This window comes from Hippopotamus amphibius, chromosome 6 (assembly GCF_030028045.1).
Source record: "Hippopotamus amphibius kiboko isolate mHipAmp2 chromosome 6, mHipAmp2.hap2, whole genome shotgun sequence".
In the NCBI taxonomy this organism is placed as follows: Eukaryota; Metazoa; Chordata; class Mammalia; order Artiodactyla; family Hippopotamidae; genus Hippopotamus; species Hippopotamus amphibius.
The window spans coordinates 52884803-52907311 of record NC_080191.1 but is presented as its reverse complement, the minus strand read 5'-3'; the positions used below and the strand labels follow the sequence as shown (position 1 = coordinate 52907311).

General features: G+C 41.4%; 1 protein-coding gene across 2 annotated transcripts in view; it reads right to left on the bottom strand.

Annotated features, from left to right (window-relative positions):
• UST (uronyl 2-sulfotransferase) overlaps window positions 1-22509 on the bottom strand; it is a 296603-nt gene that overhangs the window by 137338 nt on the left and 136756 nt on the right. The window lies entirely within an intron of this gene.

The window sequence follows — 22509 nt, the reverse complement described above, 5'->3', positions numbered from 1 at the left end:
TCATTATGAGTTGCAAATTCTTCATTTGTGTTTGTTACTTTCCTTTTAAAGAAATTTTCCTTATCCATTGAAAAAGTCTATGCTCATTTTTGCCAGAAGTTATAAACTGCTCAAGTCAGATTCCTGAAAGCACCTTGAACATCTGCTCCCTTGAACATATGCTGTCCTGATCGCATCTTACATCTTTTCATCTCTGACCCTCTGGCCTTTCTTCAGGGGACAAGTGGTCAGGGCACAAATCAATCTTCTCTCTCTCTCTCTCATACACACAGAGCTCAAGTTCTCAGAAATAAATTTTAGAAAACATGTTTAGAATGTAAGAAACCAAACAATGAAGACATATCATGTCAACATAGTTTGCATGGCTGATTCCCTGAAACTGCAGTGAAAACTCTAGGGTAAACGCAAGGCATCTGTTTCTGCACGAGGAATTCAACATGAGCATGAACATTAGAAAAATAAGTAGCGGCTTAAGAAATTGTTTTAAAATGCCCCAAAGTAACAGAGTCAAGCAGGCAGAGTCATGTCTGCTTCTCTCGTTTAGACTCTCAAAAACACTCTCACACCTTTCAGTCCAGCCTTGTCCAACAGGGTGCAAATCCTGAATTTACGCAGCCTCGCTGAAAGAAAGCCATGGTCCTTTCTCTCTGGGAGTGGCCACAGGGCTATTGGATGGGGGCCCGCAGGCCAAGCTTCCTTTCCGGAGGGGAGCTGTGAATCACAGAGAAAAGTGTTCCTGGGAAGTCCACTCCACGCACATCGGCCGAGGGGGAACTCAGAATGTCTTTCCAACTAAACTACTGGACGGTTTCCCTCCTATTTGGGCCAAAGGTGTTGCTCAGCTAAAACGTAACGCATAGGAGGACAGCTAAATTAAAGGGCCAGTCTCCTCGCAGCAGGACTTAGGCAAAATTGTGAAGTTGGCAAACCTGTCCTTCAGTGTCCCCCCACTCCTGCTCTTTCTTTCCATGAAGTAATGTCTGTTAACTTCCTACCATGTGCCCAGAGATTCAGGGGTGAAGAAGATGCGGGGAGTCTGTGTGGGAGGCTATGATGGAGTCAGATTCAAGGTGACCGGGGCCATGAGTAGGAACATCTAGCCCTGGAGTAAGGGTGGGTGAGGTGGGGGGTGGGGGACTGTCGAAAAATCCAGGGGGTGATGGAAATGTTCTCAAATTGGATGGTGGTGATGGTTGCAAAACTTTCAGATTATACTAAAAACCACCGAATTGCACACTTCAAAATGGAGAATTTTATGGTATATAATATCTCAATTTTTAAAAATACGATCTATTTTTTTTTTCCCCCACCATGAGGACTTCCAGCCCGCTCTCCCCCTCTGCCCTTCATGCCTTCACTAATCTGAGGTTGTCTGCTGTGTCAGGTGTTCAAGTTACTGGCCCTGGCTCTGATTATCCAGGTATGGAAGGAGGGGGAACGGCGTCGGGGTCAGGCTCTGGGCAGGGGTGGCAGCAGCCCTAAGAAATACGATTAACCCCATGTGGCTGGAGAGTAGAAGAGTGGGGCTTGGGTGGGGATGGTGGGGACAGTAAGGTCGAGGGAAATGGGGCTGCAGAGGGACGGGCTCCGGACCATGGCAGGTGGCACTCCACGACTGGCCTGGATGCTGGAGGTCCTCTCTCCCTTTCCATGCTTCCATCACCCACAAGGCTGCTTCAAGTCCCTTCTGCCCAGGTAGCTTCTGATCAAAGAGTCCACCCTGGAGTGCTGAAGGCTCAACAGGATCCCTCCTCCCAGACGGGTGTGTGTTCCAAAAGCAGACCCAAAAGAGAGCAAAGCTTCACTCTAACACACTACCTTGTTCATGGCCAAATACCAGACACTGAAGGCCCCTTGAGAGGGAGAAACATAGTGGGGTCTCAGTCTGGACACACCACAGGGACTGGATACTTTTTCACAAGAGACCCACGAAACACCATCTGTACAACTGTAAAATTGCTAGGAAAAGCAACTTGTGATTTGTACTGGATCCCAACGCTCACATCTTCTCCAGCTCTTGGGGATTTCCTGCTCATCCACTGTACTGAACATCACAAGGACAGAGCCCGGCACTAAGTTATTCTAGCCTTCTTCTACACGTATTTAATCTCCCGCAGTAGGGTGCAGCCTCCCAGCGTGGGTAGCTCTGTCTTCATAGATCTTTCTCCCCCTCCGGGAATAGGGTGGTGCTCACCCGGAGGCGCCTCGTTCTGCCTGCTGGTTGCCACCAGCAATTGGCCATTATCTGCTGTTATTTAAACCTTCCTCCTTAGAAGCAATTAATAGACTCGTCTTGTGTATGATCAAGAAAATGCTTCTGAAATTTCTGCATGGAACTGCATCTAATTAACTCTCAAGCCATCTATTTTAGGCACCGGCAGTGCCTAATGAGGAAAGCTTCCACACTGGTATGTAGCCCCACTCCCTCCCTGGCATGGGATCACATGGCTGCTGTCTGTCCATTTGACACACCTGATACGAACACAGCCAAGGTCCATATGGAGATTTGATCAAAGAATAACCCAGACACGTCTCCAATCACCATCTCTTAAAGGTTTGTAGTCTCACTTTTTAAAAAGAGCAGGCAGGAAATCCCAGCGTGCTATTAAAAACAAAAGCAAACAGACAGAAAACCTCCCCAGGGTGGAGAGAGGGGTTAGGGGTTGGGGGAGGCCCAGGCCCTACAACCTCTTCAGTCTTCAGGCTTCATCCAGGGGGCATCAGAAGAGGGTGAAGCGGGGGTCCCCGAGCACAGCTGGGACCAGAGGGGCCATATGGTCGAGAATGTGGAGAACAGAGAGGAGAGCAGGAGAGCAGGGGTGCAGATCTGTGAGAGCTCTCTCTAAGCGTAACAGCAGCTGGGAGCAAGAAAGGCACAGCACTAACGTGTCCCCTAAAGATCAGTGTAGAGCACGAAGCCCTAACACGAAACAAAGTCTGCCTATATTGAAGCACTTCTGCTTCAGCGCTTGACATTGCTTTCTCTTCCAGGTGTGAGATAAAGCTTTCTGAGGGGATTCCAAGATGATGTGTGAGGAGGTCAGGGGCTCTGCGGGGAAGCCTCCGTGGGGCCTCTCAAGGTGGGTGTGAGGTTTCCGTGGCCGTTCACTGGGCGCGTGGCCAGACTGCACCCTGTGCCCACGGGCTTGACCTCAATTACTCCTCACACCAGCCCTGAGGTAGGGCTACTGTCACCCTCAACTTGTGGGTGAGGAAACCCTGCAGAGGTCAGTCAGTCACCAGATTCACATTGCTAGTAAATCCAGAGCTGGTCTTTAAACCCATGTCTAGACCTCAAATTCAATCTAAGCCATTTTCATAGATAACAGGAATCCGAAATCACCTAGGGACACTCTAGAAAGTCTAAAAGGCTTCATGGACAACAAAGCCATAAAAACTGAGATACATGTAAAAAATAATGGCCATCATGAAGATTACTTGCTTCTATCAATGATGATGGAATGTTTAGAAGAAAAAATCCCAAGAAAAAATTGTGGCTGTCTTCAGAAGACAAAATATTTTGAAAACTTACAGGTCCTGTATTTTGCCATAACGACCATGATACTTGTGGGATAATGTTATTAGCCTGATTCTTTCATATACAAAGAAACCTGACATAAACCTTCTTCCCTATTAGAATGTGAACTCGTCATGGTAACAGAAGCAGGTATTCACTGTCACCTATCTGCAGCCCCTACCACCAGAAGTGTCTTTACACACATAATACACACACACACACACACACACACACACACACACACACTACTCCAACACAGAGAACACTGTGGAGAGAGAGAGGGGCTCTCCCTGCTCCAAGATGATCTAAGAGTTCCCTTTGCTGGGCTGGAGCAGGTCTGGGGCAGCAAGAACAACTGCAGTGATGAACTGGCGAGATCACCGGCTGTGGCAGCCATATCGGAAGATGCCCAGCAGCTGTGAGGAGGCAGTGGGTCCCAGACAGCACCACTGGTGAGGAGATGGGGGTGCCCCTGGTGGCAGGAGTGCTCGGAGAAGAAAGACACACCCTGACTGGGTGGAGGGAGGCATTTGTATGTAGGGCATATTTGTGATTTGGAGACTGGATATTAAGGGGGCTCAGGTTCATTTTTCTGGGAGACATTAGATTGCTTTGGAGGGATCACAGGCCTATAGCGATGTCCATGCAAAAATAATGCTGTGAATCAAAATGAACCAAAAGTTGGATGAATAGAAATGAATATCTTAGTTTTCTCTATTCATGCTTATTAATGATATTTATCTACACATATCCTAGTTTATTCCAGAAAGGATATAAGGTAGGTAGCTCATAAAGATGTCCTCCATATAGTGAAGAAGCACAAATTAAAAATAGGACTAAATATTTTTAAATTAATGAGAAAAATAAAGAGAAAAGGCTCAAGGCTTGGGATCTAACATGGTGCTGAGAATTAGAGCTACAATACACACCATAAAGAGGCTATTGATGGATTTCTGGTATTCTGTTAGATATGGCAGGAACCAGCTATCTGAGCTGAATTGTAGAATATAGTTAGGAAGTATGAACTCAGTCACACATTTCCTGTGATATTTTAATCATCATATGAAAGCAAGTAAGAATAATAAAAAAGAGTATTTTGTTTGACAAAGAAAAAACTGAAGAAGATGGCCCTATAAAATTTATATCAAAAGCACCACGTAGGCCAATTTTTAAAAAGCACTCTGCAGAGAAATTCAGGTGCAGGTTGATTAAGAACCACTGAAGAACGGGGGCGTCATTATATGCTATATTAAATCAAATGGCTATTCAATAGCTGAAAGCAGCAGAAAAAAGTTGAAAAAAACCAATTAGTTCTGATAACATATGTAGTAGAGGATAAAGCCTAATCTGAAAAAAAACGAGTCTTTATATGTTTCTTTCATAGAAATGGTATCTTAAAACTCACTTAAGGGCATTCAGTGAAGATTCTGAATGGGAAACCAAAGTTCCATTGGTTTGGGAGTAGTTTCAGGTTATTATTCAATCATAGAGCAATGGTTTTTTTCCTCCTTACAGATTATTTTGAGCAAGCCCTAAGTTCTTCTGGAATTTTAATCGCATGAGGACTCAGGTTCCATTCTTAAGGACACGGGGCCTCAGACACAAAGGGGTCCCTATATGCACCATGTGGCCTGTGGCCACCAGGAAGCCACAGTTATCAATGTTTGGAGTGGGCATCAGTTATCAGGAAGATTGAGAAATGCTGCTTGGGTTGTATTTCAAGGTGAGTTCCATAGTCTACCTGCTTTAGAATCACGTGTTACAAATTCAGATTCCCCAGGCTCCACTCTGCCTGCCCCTGAATCAGGCTCTCTCTCTCGTGAAGCCTGAGAACCTGTATTTTTAATAAGCTCCCAGGTAACTGTTATATCCATGAATGTCTAAGCATCGCTGCTGTGGGGTATCCTGAGCAATGCTGGGGTTTTGTTCTGTTTTGTTTTTAATAAATTTATTTATTCCTTTATTTATTTTATTTATTGGCTGTGTTGGGTCTTTGTTGCTGCACATGGGCTCTCTCTAGTTGCTGCGAGCAGGGGCTACTCTTCATTGTGGTGCGCAGGCTCCTCATTGTAGTGGCTTCTCTTGCTGTGGAGCACGGGTCCTAGGCGCGTGGGCTTCAATAGTTGCAGCACACGGGCTCAGTAGTTGTGGTTCACGGGCTCTAGAGCACAGGCTCAATAGTTGTGGCGCACGGGCTTCGTTGCTCCGTGGCATGTGGAATCTTCCAGGGCAGGGCTCAAACCCGTGTCCCCTGCATTGGCAGGCAGATTCTTTACTACTGCGTCAACTAGGAAGTCCAATGTTGGGGTTTTTATATCAGTTGGTGTGTTTATATCCAGTCAGTATGTGACTTCAGCTTTACTGAGTTCAAGGGCTATGATAACAAATGGTGAATTTTGTTCATTAAATATTGAGTGTCTGCCACTTGCAAGCCTCTGGGCTAGCATGGGGGTAAATGCAGGTATTAAGATGAATAAGACAGTCCCAGCTCTCACAGGAGGGCACACATGTTGGCAGAGGAGAGAGATACAGATTTTCCAGAAAATTGAGCCAAGGGCTGAGGCAGAGAGCCAGCGGAGGCTGCTGCCCTCAAGTCACAAGCAGTCCTTCCTCCCCAAGCCAGGGCTCAAATCTGGAGCCCACAAGCTGACAGATGCCACCTGAGAGCCCTGCCAGGACCCCTCTCCTCCTCCCTCCCTCCCTCCACTGCCCTCTGCTCTTCACACGCTACACAGGAGACTGGGCCACGTTACTGGGTCAGATCAGAGAAGCACTGGCACTGGGATGTCGTGGGAACTGCGAAGGGAGGAGGGGAGGGAGGGAGGGCTTGAGGGATTAACTGTACAACGTGATGAGCAAGGGAGGAAAACATTTCCTCTGCTCCAGTCTGTATTTTCTGCCAAGGTTGTCTCCTGCTAAATAGCTAAATCAGAATTATTTGTCAGTGAATTTCATGGCAAATCATGGGTCAAATACAACTCATAATAACATTGTACTCAAAATCTGACGCCTGCAAAACCTAAGAAGTGCTTGTGCTCCAATGCAAGATGCTCGGGGTATGTATGAGGTCAGCCTCAGGGAAGGGCCACGGCACCCCCTGTCAAGACTGCCTGCGGAGGTGGAGGACATGAAGCAGCAGCAGAAGGGAGGGAGGTGGACTCTGAGGGATGACACTCGTTCTAGGATCTAAGATGTCCTATTAACTTCCTGGGCCAGAGCTGCCAGGGTGAGCACCCTCCGCCCAGGGTGGACGATGGGGCATCCAGGACCCAGAATCATGTCTGTGCTCAACGGTGAAACCCAGATGATCTCTTGTCTGTCACTCTTTATGACTGAAACAAAATTAGTGCCAACACGCCATTTCCCTCCTCTTGCTTCCTCTAGCAATTCACAGAAAATACACAAGGTGACTGTGTATTACAACTGATCTATTACACTATAACAAGGTGCCAGGGTTCAAATTCCAGTCTACCTCCTATCAGTAGTGTGGCTTTAGGTAAGTTACTTAACCTCTTTGTGCCTCACTTTCTCCATCTGTAAAATGGGCTGATAGTAGAACCAATTTCATGGGCTGTGAGGTTTAACTGTAAACTACTCAAAGCAGTGAGAACACAGTAAGCACCCAATATACCTTAGTTATTATTCTTTCCCTTCCAAAGTTCCTAACAAAACAAAACAAAATAGCTGAATAGACCATTTACTTTGAAAACGTAAGTGTATGAATGTTCCGGTTTCAGTGGAACAAAGGCACTTTCTTTATTATTATTTTTTTTCATTATATTTTATTATAAGGTAGTGGATATAGTTCCCTGTGCTATAGAGTAGGACCTTGTTGTTAATCTATTTTATATATAGTAGTTTGTATCTGCTAATCCCAAACTCCTAATTTATCTCTCCCCCGCCTTCCCTTTTGGTAACCATAAGTTTGTTTTCTATGTCTCTGAGTCTGTTTCTGTTTTGTAAATAAATTCATTTGTATCATATTTTATTTTCTAGTTTTTTTAATTTTTATTTTTGGGCTGCACTGTTTGGCTTGAGGGTTCTTAGTTCCCTGACCAGGGATCAAACCCGGGCCCCGGCAGTGAAAGCACTGAGTCCTAACCACTGGACCACCAGGGTATTCCCGCTACCATATTTTATTTTCTTTTATTTATTTATTTATTTATTTATTTATTTATTTATTTATTTATTTTATTCGCTGTGTTGGGTCTTTTTTGCTGTGCGCGGGCTTTCTTTTTAGTTGCAGTGAGTGGGGGCTACTCTTCGTTGTGGTGCACAGGCTCCTCATTGCCATGGCTTCTTTTGCTGCGGAGCCCAGGCTCTAGGCATGTGGACTTCAGTAGTTGCAGCACATGGGCTCAATAGTTGTGGCTCACGGGCTCTAAAGTGCAGGCTCGATAGTTGTGGCGCACAGGCTTAGTTGCTCTGCGGCATGTGGGATCTTCCTGGAGCAGGGATCGAACCCGTGTCCCCTGCATTGGCAGGCAGATTCTCAACCACTGCGCCACCTAGGAAGCCCCTCTATCATATTTTAGATTCCACATATAAGTGATATCATATGATATTAGTATTTCTCTGTCTGACTTACTTCACTTAGTATGATAATCTCTAGGTCCATCCATGTTGCTGCAAATGGCATTATTTCATTCTTTTTATAGCTGAGTAGTATTCCATTGTATATATGTACTACATCGTCTCTATCCATTCATCTGTCATCTGTCAATGGACATTTAGGTTGCTTCCATTTCTTGACTATTGTAAATAGTGCTGCTATGAACACGGGAGTGCATGTATCTTTTCAAATTAGAGTTTTCTACAGATATATACCCAGGAGTCAGATTGCTGGATAGTATGGTAACTCTATTTTTAGTTTTTTAAGGAACTTCTATACTGTTTTCCATAGTAGCTGCACCAATTTACATTCCCACCAACAGTGTAGAAAGGTTCCCTTTCTCCACACCCTCTCCAGCATTTATTGTTTGTGGACTTTTTAATGATGGCCATTCTGACCAGTGGAAGGTGATACCTCATTGTAGTTTTCATTTGCATTTCTCTAATAATTAGTGATGTTGAGCATCCTTTCATGTGACTATTGGCCATAAGTATGTCTTCTTCGGAGAAATGTCTATTTAGGTCTTCTGACCATTTTTTTATTGGTTTTGTTTTTTTTTTATATTGAGTTGTATAAGCTGTTTGTATATTTTGGAAACTAAGCCCTTGTCAGTCACATCATTTGCAAATATTTTCTCCCAGTTGGTGGGTTGTCTTTTCACTTTTTGTTTATGGTTTCCTTTTCTGTGCAAAAGCTTATAAGTTTGATTAGGTCCCATTTGTTTATTTTTGCTTTTATTTCTATAAAAAGCACATCCTTTTAAAGGCACATCCTGTTTAGAGAAATGACAGTCTGTTGAACATAGTTCGTAGAGAAGCTATTAGTTCTGTGTTCCACTGCACCAGTGCATACATCTATATAACACCTACATCCCCTCACCTGGCTTAAGCACCTATTCCCCCTATACCTACCCTCCTGTACCAATTCCTGGAAACCATCTTTCACTCCATCCTTCAAATTGGAAATATCTTTCCTTTTCTTGGACAAATCTGACTTCAGTTCCCACCTCAGCCTGGCTTTCCTGGATACAATCAGTCAAATTTGTCCTCCAATAACAAAAACCTATCAAATGCTGGCAATATGTTAGCCAAGAATTTCTCTGCATTTTTTTATGCATGCCTTTTTTTCTTCCTATTTGGGTCAATATTTTTTTCCAGAATTTGGTAATTATGTTCACATAATAGTGGGTTGCACTAGGATACAATTCCATACTATATGTAATGGACATTTATCATTTGTGGCTGCCTGAAATCTTTTGAACACTTTATCAATACTATGACAGCTTTCCACAGTGTGAACAACTTTTCTTGCTTCCCTTGAAGTTATGGGTGACTATTTAGAAATATACAGAATTCCTTGGTTGGGATTCTGTGACAGCTTCTTAAAGTAGACTGACTCAGCTGGGAGGTAGGATCTTTTTCTATCCCCTCGCCTCCATCCCTGCTACCAGACTGAGAAGCACATGTGATGTCTGGAGCTTCTATGACCATTCTGGACCATGAGGCAATCTTAAGCATGGCAGCTATGCACAAAAATAGTGGCTCCTTGATGATTATGTAGTTGTGATGCCACTCTAGAACTGCCTATCTTTGAACTTATTTTATAAACAAGGAAAATAAACCTCTATTCTTGAATAAACCTCTTTTATTTTGTCATTTGTATTATATGTAGCCCAATTTAATCTTATATATTTTATGTTTATTATATATAAATATATATTACATATTTAGAACTATATACAATATTTCACTTATCAAAGATGGCATCAAACTTTGATTCAGACTTCTGAACTCTCATATGAAAGATAAGACCATATTTAACAATACAGCAACAAAAAGATAAAACCAGACATTGTGTATATCTCCTAATAAGATGTAATGGAAAGCATTCAAACACCACCTATGATGTATTCTTACCAAAACACTGAATCGGAATCTGAGTAAGCCTCTGCATCTAACCACCAATTTACAGGAAATACAGAAAGCAGAGTAACATGCTCTATAGTACCACAGGAATGCAATCATCAGAATCCACAAGGCGGGAAATCTAGGAAGACAAATGGTTCAGTTTCTTCAAAATAAATTGCAAGGTGGGAGGTGGGGGGTGTGGTAGGGGAGAAGGAAAGAGAATGTACACATTAAAAGAGATTTGAGACATATCAACAAATACAATGTACAGAAACTTCCTTGGATACTGAGTTGAACCAATGAAGTGAAAACATTTTGAGGCAATCAGGGGAACGCAAATACCATACGGGCTTCTGATGATATTAAGGTATTACTGTTAATTTTAAAAGTTGTAATAATGATTTTACAATTACATTTTTAAAGTTCTTATATACGTTTGTAGAGATATATACTGATATATTCATAGATGAAAGGACATGATATGTGAGATTTGATACAGAACAATCCAAGGATGAGCTGGGGGATTTGAGAATACATATGAAATAAAACAGACCATGTGTCTTAGTCAGCAGGGGATGATGTAACAAAAATACCATAGACTGGGTGGCTTAAACTGCAGAACTGTATTTCTCACAGTTATGGAGGCTGGGAAGTCCAAGACCAAGCAATAGGCTGACGGGGTTCCTGGTGAGAGCTCTCTTCTTGCTTTGTAGCTACCTGCCTTCTTGCCATATCCTCAGAAAGAGATATCATTTCTCTCATGTTTCTTCTTTATAAGGGTGCTAATCTTAATCATGAGTGCTCCACCCTTATTTTCTAATTACTTCCTAAAGGCGCCACCTCCAAATACCACCACACTGGGGATTAGGATTTCATGGATGAGTTTTGAGGGGACACAAACATTCAGTCCGTAGCCCCGTGTGTTGGTAACAGGTACAGCTGGGATATGAGTACAAAAACAATTTTCTTCTAAAATGGCAGATTCGCCTCTATAGAAACAATAATTAATAGAATCAGAAGTTTATTTGAACTGGCATAGGAAAGCCAAAGCACTGGAATCAGGGTTTCACGTTGAGGAATCAAAATCCCAGGAGACATATAAACTATGTACTGCTTGTGGCTTTCCTCTGAAAATCCTTCTTATCATGTGTCCAAAACTTTCAGGGACATTCATCACTGAAAATGAAATTATCTTTTGATGAATTAGCATAATTATGTCTAATCTTTTCCAGTTGGTTTCTTGGGTCACCCCAATCCTCACAGAAGTTTTTTGGTCCCTGTAAGACTGCACAGCTGCAGAAATTGTTTGCTCATGTAAATACAAGGTTTTATATCGTTCTGGAAGGGAGTCCTGCAGGTGGAGTGAGTCTAGAACAAAAACATTTTTCAAGCAACCCTTCCAAGGGGTGGGTCAGAACATCAGGACCAATTCAGGGTGGACGTTTGCAGAGATGCTACTCTGGTCAGAGCAGAGCATTTACAGATTATCCTCGCTTAAACTCTTGGTTTCCGCTTGCAATTTCTTTAATGGTGACAAGCTGAGGGGCCTGTAAAAATCACCAGCATTAAGATGATTCAAGATGGCAGAATAGGAGGACGTGTGCTCACTCCCTCTTGCAAGAACACCGGAATTACAACTAACTGCTGAACAATCATCCACAGAAAGACACTGGAACTCACCAAAAGAGACACCCCACATCCAGAGACAAAGGAGAAGCCGCAATGAGAGGGTAGGAGGGGCACAATCACGTTAAAATCAAATCTCATAAATGCTGGGTAGGTGACTCACAAACTGGAGAACAGCTATACCACAAAAGTCCACCCACTAAAGTGAGGGTTCTGAGCCCCACGTCAGGCTTCCCAACCTGGGGGTCTGGCAATGGGAAGAGGAATTCCCAGAGAATCTGACTTTGAAAGCCAGCAGGATTTGATTGCGGGACCTCCACAGGACTGGGGGAAATAGAGACTCCACTCTTGGAGGGCACAAAAAAGTGTGCTCACTAGGACCCAGGGGAAAGGAGCAGTGACCCCACAGGAGACTGAACCAGACCTACCTGCTGGTGTTGGAGGGTTGCCTGCAGAGGTGGGGGGCAGCCGTAGCTCACCAAGGAGGCAGGGACACTGGCAGCAGGGGTTCTGGGAAGTGCTCATTAGAATGAGCCCTCCCAGAGTCCACCATAAGCCCCACCAAAGAGCCTGTAAGCTCCAACGCTGGGTAGTCTCAGGCCAAACAACCAACAAGGTGGGAACACAGCCCCATCCACTGGCAGACAAGCAGATCAAAGTTTTACTGAACTCTGGCCACCAAATCGGATTAAACTTTTACTGAGCTCTGCCCACCCAGCCCAACCCCCCATCAGTCCCTCTCATCAGAAAGCATGGCACAAGCCTCCTAGATAGCTTTCTCCACAAGAAGGCAGACAGCAGTATCAAGCAGTATCAGCAGTATTTCGTTCTGTGGAACTGAAAACCACAGCCACAGAAAGACAGAGAAAATGAAAAAGCAGCGGACTTCGCACCAGATGAAGGGACAAGATAAAACCCCAGAAAAACAACTAAATGAAGAGGAGATAGGCATCCTTCCAGAAAAAGAATTCAGAATAATGATGGCGAAGATGCTCCAGGACTTTGAAAAAAGACTGGATGCAAAGATCGAAAAGTTGCAAGAAAAGTTTACCAAAGACCTAGATGAATTAAAGAACAAACAAACAGAGACATGCAACACAATAACTGAAGTGAAAAATATGCTAGAAGGAACCAATAGCAGATTAACTGAGGCAGAAGGGCAAATAAGTGACCTAGAAGATAGAATGGTGAAAATCACTGATGCAGAAAAGAATAAAGAGAAAAGAATAAAAAGAACTCAAGACAGCCTAGGAGACCTCTGAGACAACGTTAAACACACCAACATTTGCATTATAGGGGTCCCAGAAGGAGAAGAGAGAGAGAAAGGACCTAAGAAAATATTCAAAGACATTATAGTTGAAAACTTCCATAACATGGGAAAGGAAATAGCCACCCAAGTCCAGGAAGCACAGAGTCCCAGGCAGGATAAACCCAAGGAGAAACATGCCAAGACATATAGTAGTCAAACTGACAAAAATTAAAGACAGAGAAAAGTTATTAAAAGCAACAAGCGAAAAATGACAAATAACATACAAGGAACTCCCGTAAGGTTACCAGCTGATTTCTCAGCAGAAACTCTGCAAGCCACAAGGGAGTTGCATGATATATTTCAAGTGATGAAAGGGAAGACCCTACAACCAAGAATACTCTACCCAGCAAGGATCTCATTCAGATTCGACAGAGACATCAAAAGCTTTGCAGACAAGCAACAGCTAAGAGAATTCAGCACCACCAAACCAGCCCTACAACAAATGCTAAAGGAATTTCTCTAAGTGGGAAACACAAGAGAAGAAAAGGACCTACAAAAACAAAAACAAACAGTTAAGAAAATGGTAATAGGAATTGAATATAAATGGACTAAATGCTCCAACCAAAAGACACAGACTGGCTGAATGGATACAAAAACAAAACCCATATATATGCTGTCTACAAGAGACCCACTTCAGACCTAGGGACACCTACAGACTGAAAGTGAGGGGATGGAAAAAGGTATTCCATGCAAATGGAAATCAAAAGAAAGCTGGAGTAGTGATACTCATATCAGATAAAATAGACTTTAAAATAAAAAATGTTACAAGAGACAAGAAAGGACATTACATAAAGATCAAGGAATCAATATGGGGATATGTATACAAAAACAGATGACTGAACTTGGTGTACCCCCCAAAATAAATAAATAAATAAATAAAATTTAAAAAAAAGATCAAGGAATCAATACAAGCAGAAGAGATAACAATTATAAATATATATGCACCCAATATAGGAGCACCTCAATACATAAGACAAATGCTAACAACCATGAAAGAGGAAATCGACAGGAACACAATCGTAGTGGGGGACTTTAACACCCCACTTACACCAATGGACAGATCATCCACACAGAAAATTAATAAGGAAACACAAGCTTTAAATGACACAATAAATCAGCTTGATTTGATAGGTATCTATAGGACATTACATCCAAAAACAGCAAATTACACATTTTTTTCAAGTGCACACGGAACATTCTCCAGGATAGATCACATTTTGGGTCATAAATCAAGCCTTGGTAAATTTAAGAAAACTGAAATTGTATCAAGCATCTTTTCCAACCATAACACTATGAGATTAGAAATCAATTACAGGAAAAAACTGTAAAAAACACAAACACTTGAAGGCTAAACAATAAGCTACTAAATAACCAAGAGATCACTGAAATAATCAAAAAGGAAATCAAAAAATACCTAGAGACAAATAACAATGAAAACACAATGATCCAAAACCTATGGAATGCAGCAAAGGCAGTTCTAAGAGGGAAGTTTATAGCAATACAATCCTACCTCAAGAAACAAGAAAGATCCCAAATAAACAATCTAACCTTACACCCAAAGAAACTAGAGAAAGAAGAGCAAACAGAACCCAAAGTTAGTACAAGGAGAGAAATCATAAAGATTAGAGCAGAAATAAATGAAATAGAAACAAAGAAAACAATAGCAAAAATCAATAAAACTAAAAGCTGGTTCTTTGAGGAGATAAATAAAATTGATAAACCTCTAGCAAGGCTCATCAAGAAAAAGAGGGAGAGGACTCAAATCAATAAAATTAGAAATGAAACAGGAGAAGTTACTACAGACACTGCAGAAATAAAAAGCACCATAAGAGACTACTACAGGCAACTATATGCCAATAAAATGGACAACCTGGATGAAATGGACAGATTCTTAGAAAGGTATAAACTTCCGAGACTGAATCAGGAAGAAATAGAAAATATAAACAGACCAATCACAAGCAATGCAATTGAAACTGTGATTAAAAATCTTCCAACAAACAAAAGTCCAGGACCAGATGGATTCACAGGTGAATTTTATCAAACATTTAGAGAAGAGCTAACACCCATCCTTCTCAAGTTCTTCCAAAAAAGTGCAGAAGAAGGAATACTCCCAAACTCATTTTATGAGGCCACCATCACCCTGATACCAAAACCAGACAAAGATACTACAAAAGAAGAAAACTACAGACTGATATCACTGATGAATTTAGATGCAAAAATCCTCAACAAAATACTAGCCAACAGAATCCAACAACACATTCAAAGGATCATACTCCATGATCAAGTGGGGTTTATCCCTGGAATGCAAGGATTCTTTCTATATGCAAATCAATCAATGTGATACATCATATTAACAAACTGAAGGATAAAAACCATATGATCACCTCAATAGATGCAGAAAAAGCTTTTGACAAAATTCAACACCCATTTATGATAAAAACTCTCCAGAAGGTGGGCATAGAGGGAACCTACCTCAACATAATAAAGGCCATATATGACAAACCCACAGCAAACATATTCTCAATGGTGAAAAACTGATAGCATTCCCTCTAAGATCAGGAACAAGACAAGGGTGTCCACTCTCGCCACTACTATTCAACATAGTTTTGGAAGTTCTTGCCACAGCAATCAGAGAAGAAAAAGAAATAAAAGGAATCCAAATTGGAAAAGAAGAAGTAAAATTATCACTCTTTGCAGATGACATGATACTATATATAGAAAACCCTAAAGACTCTACCAGAAAACTGCTAGCACTCATTGATGAGTTTAGTAAAGTAGCAGGATACAAAATTAATGCACAGAAATCTCTTGCATTCCTATACACTAACAACGGAAGAGCAGAAAGAGAAATTAAGGAAACTCTCCCATTCACCATTGCAACCAAAAGAATCAAATACCTAGGAATAAACCTGCCTAAGGAGGCAAAAGATCTGTATGCAGAAAACTTTAAGACATTGATGAAAGAAATCAAAGATGACATAAACAGATGGAGGGATATACCATGTTCCTGGATTGGAAGAATCAACATCGTGAAAATGACTGTACTACCCAAAGCAATTTACAGATTTAATGCAATCCCGATCAGATTACCAATGGCATTTTTCACAGAACTAGAGCAAGAAATCTTACGATTTGTATGGAAACGCAAAAGACCCCGAATAGCCAAAGCAATCTTGAGAAGGAAAAATGGAGTTGGTGGAATCAGGCTTCCTGACTTCAAACTATACTACAAGGCCATAGTGATCAAGACAGTATGGTACTGGCACAAAAATAGAAAGGAAGATCAATGGAACAGAATAGAGAACTCAGAAGTAAGCCCAAACACGTATGGGCACCTTATCTTTGACAAAGGAGGCACGAGTATACAATGGAAAAAAGACAGCCTCTTCAATAAGTGGTGCTGGGAAAATTGGACAGCAACATGTAAAAGAATGAAATTAGAACACTTCCTAACACCATACACAAAAATAAACTCCAAATGGATTAAAGACCTACATGTAAGGCCAGACACTATAAAACTCCTAGAGGAAAACATAGGCAGAACACTCTTTGACATACATCAAAGCAACATCCTTTTTGACCCACCTCCTAGAATCATGGAAATAAAATCAAGAATAAATGAATGGGACCTCATGAAACTTAAAAGCTTTTGCACCGCAAAAGAAACCATAAACAAGACTAAAAGGCAACCCTCAGAATGGGAAAAAATAATTGCCTATGAAACAACGGACAAAGGATTAACCTCCAAAATATACAAGCAGCTCATGCAGCTTCATACCAAAAAAGCAAATAACCCAATCCACAAATGGGCAGAAGACCTAAATAGACATTTCTCCAAAGAAGACATACAGATGGCCAACAAACACATGAAAAGATGCTCAACATCACTCATCATCAGAGAAATGCAAGTCAAAGCCACAATGAGGTATCACCTCACACCAATCAGAATGGCCATCATCACAAAGTCTGGAAACCACAAATGTTGGAGAGGGTGTGGAGAAAAGGGAACTCTCCTGCACTGTTGGTGGGACTGTAAGTTGGTACAGCCACTATGGAAAACAATTTGGAGGTTCCTTAAAAAACTACAAATAGAACTACCATATGATCCAGTCATCCCACTCCTGGGCATATACCCAAAGAAAACCATAATCCCAAAAGAAACTTGTACCATAATGTTTATTGCAGCACTCTTTACAATAGCCAGGACATGGAAGCAACCAAAATGCCCATCAACAAATGAATGGATACAGAAGATGTGGCATATATATACAATGGAATATTATTCTGCTATAAAAAGGGATGAGATGGAGCTATATGTAATGAGGTGGATAGAACTACAATCTGTCATACAGAGTGAAGTAAGTCAGAAAGAGAAAGACAAATATTGTATGCTAACTCACATATACGGAATCTAAAAATGGTACTGATGAACTCAGTGACAAGAACAGGGAAGCAGATACAGGGAATGGACTGGAGAACTCGAGGTATGGGAGGGGGCGGGGGGTGAAGGGGAAACTGAGAAGAAGCGGGAGAGTAGTACAGACATATATATACTACCAACTGTAAAATAGTCAGTGGGAAGTTGTTGTATAACAAAGGGAGACCAACTCGAGGATGGAAGATGCCTTAGAGGACTGGGGCAGGGAGGGTGGGGGGGAATCGAGGGGGGGGCGTCAAGGAAGGGAGGGAATATGGGGATATGTGTATAAAAACAGTTGATTGAACCTGGTGTACCCCCCAAAAAAAAATAAAATAAAATAATAATATAAAATCAAAAAAAAAAAAAAAAAAAAGGAATCCAAATTGGAAAAGAAGAAGTAAAACTGTCACTGTTCGCAGATGACATGATACTATACATAGAAAATCCTAAAGATGCCACCAGAAAACTACTTGAGCTAATCAAGGAATTTAGTAAAGTTGCAGGATACAAAATTAACACACAGAAATCTCTTGCATTTCTATACACTAACAATGACAGATCAGAAAGAGAAATTAAGGAAACAATCCCATTCACCATTGCAACAAGAAGAATAAAATACCTGGGAATAAACCTAACCAAGGAGGTAAAAGACCTGTACTCAGAAAACTATAAGACACTAATGAAAGAAATCAAAGATGACAAAAACAGATGGAGAGATACACTATGTCCTTGGATTGGAAGAATCAACATTGTGAAAATGAGTATCCTACCCAAAGCAATTTACAGATTCAATGCAATCTCTATCAAATTACCAATGGCATTTTTCACAGAACTAGAACAAGAAATTTTACGATTTGTATGGAAATGCAAAAGACCCCAAATAGCCAAAGCAATCTTGAGAAGGAAAGACGGAGTTGGTGGAATTAGGCTTCCTGACTTCAAACTATACTACAAGGCTACAGTGATCATGACAGTATGGTACTGGCACAAACACAGAAATATAGATCAATGGAACAGGATAGAAAGCCCAGAGATAAACTATTGTCAACTAATCTATGACAAAGGAGGCAAAGATGTACAATGGAGAAAAGGCAGCCTCTTCAATAAGTGATGCTGGGAAAACTGGACAGCTACATGCAAAAGAATGAAATTAGAACACTCCCTAACACCATACACAAAAATAAACTCAACATGGATTAAAGACCTAAATGTAAGGCCAGACACTATAAAACTCCTAGAGGAAAATATAGGAAGAATGCTCTTTGATATAAATCACAGTAAGATCTTTTTTGATCCACCCCCTAGAGTACTGGAAATAAAAACCAAAATAAAAAATGGGACCTAATGAAACTTCAAAGCTTCTGCACAGCAAAGGAAACTAGAAGCAAGACGAAAAGACAACCCTCAGAATGGGAGAAAATATTTGCAAATGAATCAACGGACAAAGGATTAAGCTCCAAAATATATAAACAGTTCATCCAGCTCAATATCAGGAAAACAAACAACCCAATCAAAAAATGGGCCGAAGACCTAAATAGTCTTTTCTTCAAAGAAGACATACGGATGGCCAAGAGGCACATGAAAAGCTGCTCAACATCACTAATTATTAGAGAAATGCAAATCAAAACTACAATGAGGTATCACCTCACACCAGTTAGAATGGGCATCATCAGAAAATCTACAAACAGTGAATGCTGGAGAGGGTGTGGAGAAAAGGGAACCCTCTTGCACTGTTGGTGGGAATGTAAATTGATACAGCCACTATGGAGGTTCCTCGAAAAACTAAAAATAGAGTTACCATATGTCCCAGCAATCCCACACCTGGGCATATACCCAGAGAACACCAGAATTCAAAAAGACACATGCACTCCAATGTTCACTGCAGCACTATTTACAATAGCCAGGACATGCAAGCAACCTAAATGTCCATCAACAGATGAATGGATAAAGAAGATGTGGTACATGTATACAATGGAATACTACTCAGCTGTAAAAAGGAATTAAACTGGGACATTTGTAGAGACATGGAGGCACCTAGAGACTGTCACACAGAGTGAAGTGAGTCAGAAAGAGAAAAACAAATATCGTATATTAACACATATATGTGGACTATAGAAAAATGGTACAAATCAACTGGTTTGTGAGGCAGAAACAGAGACCCAGATGTAGAGAACAAACATATGGACACCAAGTGGGGAAAGTGGGGAGGGTTAGGGGGGAATGAATTGGGAGATTGGGATACCAAATTGTACGCTCTAAATATAAGCAATTTATTGTATGTTAACTGTAGCTCAATAAAAGTTCTTAAAAAAACAAAACAACAACAAAAAAAACCCACCAGGGTTGAAAGTCCCTACTGGCTCCACTAATTCAATAAGAAATTTCTGCACAAAGCTATTTGAAACACCTAAGTTAAGACTTTGCTGTGTAAAGTGACAACCAGCCACCAGTAGCAGTAGTGAAACCCAGGAACGTGTCAGAAAATGAGAATCTCGGGTCCCACTCCAGATCTACAGCATTTTAGCTAGATTCCCCTTGATTCATGTGTATTTTATCATTTGATAACCAGTCTTTCAGAAAACTACCTAGGTGCCCCCATCTGCTCTGAAATACTGTGCAGTGAACAGTGCATTGTGAAATGATCATCTAGTCGGCATTCTGCAACAGCGTTAAATACTTATTCTCCAAAGAGATTTGCTTTTTTAAGTGCCATTCTCTGTGCTTGAGAGGGTGATTCGTGGAAAGATAAAAATAAAACACAGACTCTCAGGGATAATCTACCACACCTGATAACTCTGTATCTTCATTTCTTGCCAAACAAACTATGAACAGGTTCTGGCCGGCCAGAGAGGAATTTTCCCAATCGCTTGTTTCTCCCGGTGGATAAATTACAGCAGCCATTACAAGCAAAGGCAACAGAGATAAGAGTCGCTTCTCCTTGATCCTTGTGTTCTCTTAAATCATACACCACAGGGTTAGAGTTACTGATTAACAACAGCGAGGCCTGAAATCCCCCAAAGTGCAGAATTTAATGAAACAGCTCAGGACCAATGCAGGATATCACTCTGCTCTCCCTTCGTCCTTTTCTTTTGCTATGGTTACATGTCATATGTTATCTGATTAGAGCCTTGAGATGAAAAGAAACAACTCATGAATTGAAATTTTCATTGATATATTTTCCAGTGAATTAAATGAAATCAGGAAATGCACACAAGGTGCCACAAAAAAGACCCATATTTGCCGCATTAGAATCTATTTTTAAATTATCATCTCTTTGCTGTTAAAAATTTTTGAGGTAGTTGACCACTGTCTTCTTCACCACCACCTCCCCAAAAAAGCACTGAATCAATAAAGCAACTAAAACGAGAACAAAAGACAACAGGTTAGTAAAAAGGAAAGGAGGCCATATAGAAAAAGAAGACAATTTCAGTTTCAGACCTGATTATTTTTCCTGAGAATTTCTTTTTATTTTATGTTTCGTTTTTGAGCTTCTAAGGTTTCAGTTGTGACTTACTAAGAAAGCTATTTGCTTTCAAAGCCAAATTTTTCCAGCCCTAAGTGATCAAGAGAAGAGTGACTTGGAATTTTAAAAGGCAAAAGGAAGAAGACATCAAGTTTATCAACAAAATCAAAGATTGGTGAAAGAATACAGTAAGAGCTAGTTTCTTCCCAAAAGGCAATAATTTAGTTGGCCACTGAGATGAGGATGAAGAGGGTCAAGACTAGATCACAGATGCTGTCTGGGTCCCTAGGAAAAGGTCTGGGCCCTGGGGAGAGTCAGGTTGATGGAAACCGCAGATAATTTGCAGGAATCCCAGAAGACAAGGGGCTGGCCTCACAGATGTGTCCTCGGAGGCTCTAGGCCATATCAAGAGCCCTGGCTTCTGACACATGCTTGAGCTTTAAGGTGGTGATGGCTGAGGGAGCTACTCAGACACATGGTCCTGGGGCAGGTCACTATGACATGTCTCCTGGGGGCTTTTCTGAGGCTATGAAACAGGGCCAGAGGGAGCTGGGGTCAGGACAAGGAGGATGCAGCACATGCTGGCTTGTTGATCAGAGGCTCTGGTGAGGCCAGGGTCAGCCGACTCAGGTGGAGACGCAACAGGCTGAAACCGAGGTGAGGCCTGGTGACTGGGGACGATCCCGGAGAGAAGACAGCATCTGGACAAGATGCCACTCCCCTGAGGCCACACAAAACCCCCAGGGAACCTGATCAGCCATAAGGAGAAGGGATGAAAGGAAAGGGAAAGGGAGACCCCTGAGAATTTGATTTAAACTGAAAGAAATTGAGATACCTTTCTATCATCTGTGGAAATGGGGATTCCTGTGCTAGATTTATGTATATTAGGAAAAAATCTAAAATGTTACATTTTTGTGCACCCAACCTCATACCTTTTATGAGTACATATAGTATATGGATATGTGTATATACTTAAATTGACTAGAAATTTGAACTAACTCTGATTGATGGAGAGACTGGGAGAGAGGGGCCCATGTAACAGTTCTGAGTTAACGTCATTAACTTTCTGTAAGGTTGTGAGCCTGTGGTTGTGGCTTAAAGAATAGGTGGGCTGTGATATGACTGAAGAGGGAGATGGCTTAAATTGTCCTTCACACCTGGAACAGAGTTCTGGAGGAAGGAGAGGGGGTACTAGGTAAGACAGAGGGTCCAAATAGCATTCAAGGTCACCTTAGGAGATTTAAAGAATCTATTTTGATTGTGAAATTTATCTGTTTCCCCAACTCAATCAAATTAGTTCCAGGCTCCATCAACAGGAAACAAATTTCTAAATCATTAAATAAATAGCAGACAACATCCCTCCCCACTTAATAAAGCTGAACAGTTGCCTGTTGCTTTTCCCAATAAGGCTTGTTAGTTCTTTCTATATTTGCATAATTAAGATAATAATTCTTAGTATAGGAACTATTGATTCTATGCACTATTGATTCTATGAAAACAGAACTTGCCTATTTGGTCATCTGAACCCATCACATCTGCTATCATTTTTGGTGGCGGAAAAGTACTTGAGGAATTTCTATCTAACAAAGGATTTATCTTCTTGCCAGGTACTTCGACCATAGCAAAATAATCACTTAGAAGGCAGGAGCAGAGGC